This window comes from Macaca fascicularis, chromosome 11 (genome assembly GCF_037993035.2).
Source record: "Macaca fascicularis isolate 582-1 chromosome 11, T2T-MFA8v1.1".
Taxonomy (NCBI): Eukaryota; Metazoa; Chordata; class Mammalia; order Primates; family Cercopithecidae; genus Macaca; species Macaca fascicularis.
Window position 1 is genome coordinate 18,603,925 of NC_088385.1, and position 6,564 is coordinate 18,610,488.

The window sequence follows — 6,564 nt, forward strand, 5'->3', positions numbered from 1 at the left end:
TAGCTATCTCACTGAGATCACTTGTACTCAAGGTAACTCCAACAACTTTAAAGATCATGTTCCTGATGACAGCACAGAAATCCCAGTTTCGTTTTTGCTTTGTTTTTTTTTAATCAAAAATTCATTGGTTGCTAAGAAATCCCAATTTGGGAAAGGCAAGAGCAAATACATCCCACAGATTTTAAATGTAACTTCATCTTAAAGGACTCAGAAACACATACACAACCCCCAAAAAACACACACAGAGAAAGGAGAGAATCTCTAAAGTGTACTATAAACATTTGTTGGCTTTCCAAAAACACTAAGTTTCGTATCACTTTAATGAACACTTTGTAAATGCAAAGCTTTCAAAGAATTGTCTTTACTTTATCGTATGAAGGATGCATTTCTTTCTTTCCTCCCTTCCTCCCTTCCTTCTTCCTTTCCCTTTCCCTTTCCCCTTCCCCTTCCCCTTCCCCTTCTCCTTCTCCTTTTCCTTCCCCTTCTCCTTCTCCTTTTCCTTTTCCTTTCCTTTCCTTTCGTCCTGACAGAGTTTCACACTGCCATCCAGGCTGGAGTGCAGTGGCACAATCTTGGCTCACTGCAACCTCCACCTCCTGGGCTCAAGCGATTTTCCTGCCTCAGCCTCCCAAGTAACTGAGATTACAAGCATGTGCCACCATGCATGACTGATTTTTGTATTTTTAGCAGAGATGGGGTTTTGCCATACTGGCCAGGCTGGTCTCAAACTCCTGACCTCAAGACACCTGCCCGCCTCGGCCTCCCAAAGTGCTGGGATTACAGGCATGAGTCACTGCACCTGGCCAAAGGATGCATTTCTGATGTTATTAACCACCCTCATCATTCTGGACATTCATGACTGTACTACAGAGGTACACAACCTTTAACCAAAACCCTTGCAACCAGATGTTTTTAATTTTGTAAAGGGAATGTGGTGCTTATACCATATATTCATCCCACCCCAAATAAGGTCTGTAATTAACACTTTATTTCTGCAGCAAAACATATTCCCACAAATTAGAATGAACTTCCTAAGTCGCCTCACATCAGTTCAGATAAGATTTGCTGCCAAACAAGTACAAGTTAGGCTTTGCTACCAAATGGAATTTGAAAACAAACAACCCAAACAAACAAACTTAAAAAAAAAAATGAGTCTTTTGATTTGGCACTGCAGATAAGTCACTGCACACTTATATAGCAGTGACTGAAAGGGTGCCTGAGTTGTTTTGTCTTGAGCGTAGAGGTCATGGCTATCATTTTGAGGACTCAAGGTCTGTTTCTCTAAGTCTTCCGGCCTCTATGCAATCTGGCATCCTTCCATCTGTTTTGTTGCTATGATTTCCTCTACCACCTTTCCTGTCCTGTTAATTTATTACTATTAATCTGCTGTGACTTAATGAAATAGATAGCAACATTATAATTATGTATGAAGTTAGAGTAAGTAGGTTTTACATAAGAAGCCCAAAATTGTTTTGTAATAAGATATATAAACTTTGCTCATATTCATGATAAAACCTATTTCAACAATTTAGAGGCTTTTTTGTTTGCTAGTGATTCGCACCTATATTTGCAATTTTTGAGATACTTATCTTTAAAAACAACCCGCCACTCCCTACTCTAAGAAAAAAAGAGAGAGAAAAAAAGAGAGAGATACGTTGTCTCATTTTATAGATGTCATCTATTTTCAGGATCTGACATCTTATAAAACCATATTATTATAATATATGCACGTATGACATTTTGGTCATCGAAAAATAAGCCAAAGTTTAAAACTTATTCACTCTAGCACAAAAAAGATTATGACAATAAATAGTGAAGTATTTGTAAAATATTAAAAGTAGAATCTCAGCATGACTTTTGTAAACAATAATAGTCAATTGCCAACATTTTTATTATCGCTCAACTTGCAAGTGCTTCCATATTCTGCCCCTGCCTTCTGCATTTATCCTCCTTTATTACTGCTGTCAGTATGAGCCTTTCCACAGCTCCAACATGTGGAGCCCTTAGTGGCAATGCCCACACTGGCCATACTTATCACTGCAACACATAAGAAATATAAGGAGGAGGCCGGGCGCGGAGGCTCACGCCTGTAATCTCAGCACTTTGGGGGGCCGAGGCGGGTGGATCACGAGGTCAGGAGATTGAGACCATCCTGGCTAACACGCTGAAACCCCGTCTCTACTAAAAAAAAAAAACACAGAAAATTAACTGGGCGAGGTGGCGGGCGCCTGTAGTCCCAGCTACTCGAGAGGCTGAGGCAGGAGAAAGGCGTGAACCCGGGAGGCAGAGCTTGCAGTGAGCCGAGATCGCACCACTGCACTCCAGCCTGGGCAACAGCGCGAGACTCCGTCTCAAAAAAAAAAAAATCTTTTTTTTTTTTTTTTTTTTTTTTTGAGGAGGAGGAGTAGAGGGTCACGAATGGAAATCAACACAGGAATGTCCAAGAAAAAAAAAAAAAAAGACTCAAGGTTCCCGGAGGGAAGTAGCCAATGGTGGTCAAACATCAGTACCAAGTGTTAAGAGAAAGAGGTAATGAAAGCCCTACTCCAGAAGAGTACCGGGAGAAGTAAGAACAAAGAAACCCAATCAGGTGACTCAAACATAAGAAAGCATCTTGAGGGCCTCTGACTCACCCATTTAGCAAAGGTCCAAGTACCTGACAGGCACAGGGATGGGCCCTGGGGATACAAAAAAAAAAAAAAAAAGTACAAAATGGTCCCCACCCTTCAGGGCACGCAGTGTTGTTAGCAATTAGACAGACATAAACAAATAACGACAACCATATACCATGTCATACCAGTACAATTTAATACCAGGCGCTACCTGAGCACAGGGAAATGAGTGCCTGATGCTGCTGTGCAAAACCAGGGGTGACATCACAGAGACTTGCTGTGCTTCCTTTCACTGAATGGCTTCCAACTTAAGCGCTCTGACATGCATCCGCCACAGCGCCTTAGCACTTGCTCTGCCCTTGCCCTAGAGCGCTCTTCTTCCAGATTGCTACGTGGCTCGCTCACTTCATTCAGTTCTCAGCTCAAGTGTGACCTCATCAGAAAAGATTTCAATGACCAACCACCCTATTTAAACTATACTCTTACCCTGCCTAAACCCATACATACATACACACACACACACACACACACATGCTCTCTCTCTCTCTCTCCCTATTGTATTACATTACTTTTTTATCACAGCACCTATTACAATCTGACAACTCGTTGAATTATTTATTGTCTGTTTCCCTCATGTAAATTCTGTGAGAGCAGGGATATCTGTCAGTTTTGTTTATTGCTATATGTCCCCAGTGCTGGGCAGCGTTTAATGAATGAATAAGGAGAAATTTGAGCTGAGTTATGAAGAACATGTAGCAGTTGATCAAGGGAATGGGCAGGAGGTGGAGGCAGGAACACAGAACATACATAGGCACAAATAACAAGGAGTCAAAGCACTGTTAAAGGAACTTAAAGAGGGAAATAAAATAATCAATTCCTGGCACTCAGTGTGTTTATATTACATGTTATTAAATAAATGAGTGAATGAGTGAATACATGGTTGAATTAATAAACAGGGTTAGGCTTTAGAAAGTGTGTAAGGGGGCCAGGCATGGTGACTTACGCCTGTAATCCCAGCACTTTGGGAGGCTGAGTCGGGAGGATCATGAAGTCAGGAGATCGAGATCATCCTGGCTAACACGGTGAAACCTCGTCTCTACTAAAAGTACAAGAAATTAGCCAGGCGTGGTGGCAGGCGCCTGTAGTCCCAGCTACTCGGGAGGCTGAGGCAGAAGAATGGCAGGAATCCGGGAAGTGGAGCTTGCAGTGAACCAAGATCGCATCACTGCATTCCAGCCTGGGTGACAGAGCGAGACTCGGTCTCAAAAAAAGAAAAAGTGTGTAAGGGGGCAGGCCTGGAGCTGGGTGTGCTGTGGACTGTCTTACAGCTTCCAGGGCTAACTCAGGTGAGGTGGAGTTGCTAGGGTCCTGAATTCAGAGATCCCTTGATTGACAAGGAACATTATGGCAAGCCAGTGGCTGAAGTAACTGAGGAGGAGAAGAACGATCAGGAACTCAAGGAGACTCAGCTCATAAAAGCTGCTCCAACAATGTTAACAAGCTCTGTGTTTGAAGACCCCATAATCAGTAAATTAACCAGTATGATGACGAAGGGAGAAAACAAAGTACTAGCCAGATCCTGCATGACTCATGTTCTAGAAGCTATGAGAAGTACCATGATGCTTCTGCAGAGGAATAGCCAACTATTGAATGCAACCCCTACACCAGTGGTCCCCAACCGTTTTGGCACCAGAAACTGGTTTCCACAGACAGGGGAGAGGGGTTTGATGGGAGAGGGGTGGAAGGGATTGATGATTTCATCAGGCATTGGATTATCATAGGGAGTGTGCAACCTAGATTCCTGCACGTGCAGTTCACAATAGGGTTTGTGCTCCTATGAGAATCTAATGCTGCTGCTGATCTGACAGGAGGTGGAGCTCAGATGGTATTGCTGGCTTTTTCACCTTGCTTGCTCGCCACTCACCTCCTGCTGTGTGGCCTGGTTTCTAACAGGCCATGAACCTTACCACGCGTCGGTGGCCTGTGGGTTGGGAACTCCTGCCCTACTCCGTCTTCCACTAAGCAGTGAAAAACTATGAGCCTGTGATTGGACTGGTACCCACCTTCAAGGGAGGCCATTTCTCCTGGATCCCTGGATCCTTACCCTACCAATGTCACCACTTCCTGGCCATAAAGTGGATGATCACTAAGTGGCACCAGGGGATGCTGATGCCAGCCAGAGAAGCTGGAGGCTTTTTGCAACCAGGGCCCCGTGATCAAGAGGAAACATGACATGCACAAGATGGCCAAGGCCAACCATGCCCTGACCCACTACTGCTGGTGGTAGAGGTTCCAGAAGGTGTCCAGGGCCCTTCACTGCAAGAAATACTATGAGCCAGTGCCGCTTCGAAAAATAGCTGTAGGTTAAGGATGTAGTTCCTTTTTAAGGGCCGGCAGGCCTCATGAGAAAGATGGAGCAGTATATTTATTGCCTGGTAATCCTTCTTTCTTTGAGGCTAAAATTTGGTCTCTCCCTGTCCCCCTTTCCTTGTAAAGAGAGAGCACATTGTCTTGGAAACGTTGTCCAAGAAACTTAGGACCCAGGCTTCTCTTCGCTCAGCTTGGGATGGACCTTTGGATGATATAAAAGGAAGCAGTTTTAGGTATCAGTTAGAAAAGATTTATTAGAAAATTCTCACACTGAACTGGTATACCATGTGGTACGGTACTACCATTCACTAAAACTGTTTGGAGGGGGAAAAAAGAAAGTGTGTTAGATTGGATAGATTGATGGAAGGGAAGATAGGAAGTAGAGAAACCTCAAAGGCTAGTCTTCTATAAAGAGAAAAATAGGGCTCCAAAATGGCTTTAGCCCCTTCCCTGCCCCAACCCCACAGAGAACCAAAAACAAATATATAGTGCTGAGATTATCACTAGCAATATATAGAACTCAAATATGAGGAGAAGATAGTTCCTGAGACCACAGAAAAGTGAAACAACTTTGAGCAGAGAGTAAGAAAATCAGACTTCCATATCCAGCACATGCTTCCTCCTTCCTGGCATCAAAAGTGTGGAAAACCTCCCTTACTTATGGTTTCTACACTGGAAAAAGTGAGATAAAGGTGGGCAGCAAGCTTCTCCACCATCCTGGGTTCCCTAGCAGGAAACCTGTCCCTGCCTCAAACCACAGGAAGCATATCAGGTGTTGTAGGTAGAAATATCCCTGAAGGCTGCCAGACACAAGGAAAGGAAGAGGAACTACCATCCCTAGCCCTGGAAACTCTGCTCTGTAACTTGGCCAAAGAAAATGCCAAGGCTGAGTGCAGTGGTTCATGCCTATAATCCCAGCACTTTGGGAGGCCAAGGCAGGTGGATCATGAGGTCAGAAGATAGAGACCATCCTGGCTAACATGGTGAAACCCTGTCTCTACTAAAAATACAAAAAAAAATTAACCAGGTGTGGTGGCACATGCCTGTAGTCCCAGCTACTTTGGAGGCTGAGGCAGGAGAATGGTGTGAACTCGGGTGGCGGAGCTTGCAGTGAGCCAAGATCGCGTCACTGCACTCCAGCCTGGGCAACAGAACGAGACTCTGTCTCAAAAAAAAAGGAAAGAAAGAAAATGCTAAATCAGAGTGTCCAATCAGCGGCACCATGCAGCAGGAGCTACATTCCACAGGTTGGTTCCCCTAGGCACAAACCCCTAACCATCCTTTCCATATTAATGGGATATCCTCTTTCAGACCTCCCTCATTAAAGACAGGCTATGTGAAAGTACACAGTCAAAGAATTAAGAAGAAAAAAAGAGTGAAAAGGAATAAAGATCACCCACAAGATATAGAAAATTACCTTGACAGACCAAATCCAGGTATTATTGGTGTTCCAGGAACAAAAAACAAATACCACATGCTTGCACCTATAAGTGAGAGCTAAATGATAAGAACACATGGACACATAGAGCGTAACAACACATGCTGGGGCCTATCAGAGGGTGGAGGGTGGAAGGAGGGAGAG

The 6,564-nt window shown here is 44.0% G+C and overlaps 1 pseudogene; it reads left to right on the forward strand.

The window, feature by feature from the left end:
* Positions 1-2,489: 2,489 nt before the first annotated feature.
* LOC102143506 (small ribosomal subunit protein uS7m pseudogene) lies at positions 2,490-5,004 on the forward strand (annotated as a pseudogene).
* The last annotated feature ends 1,560 nt before the right edge of the window (positions 5,005-6,564 follow it).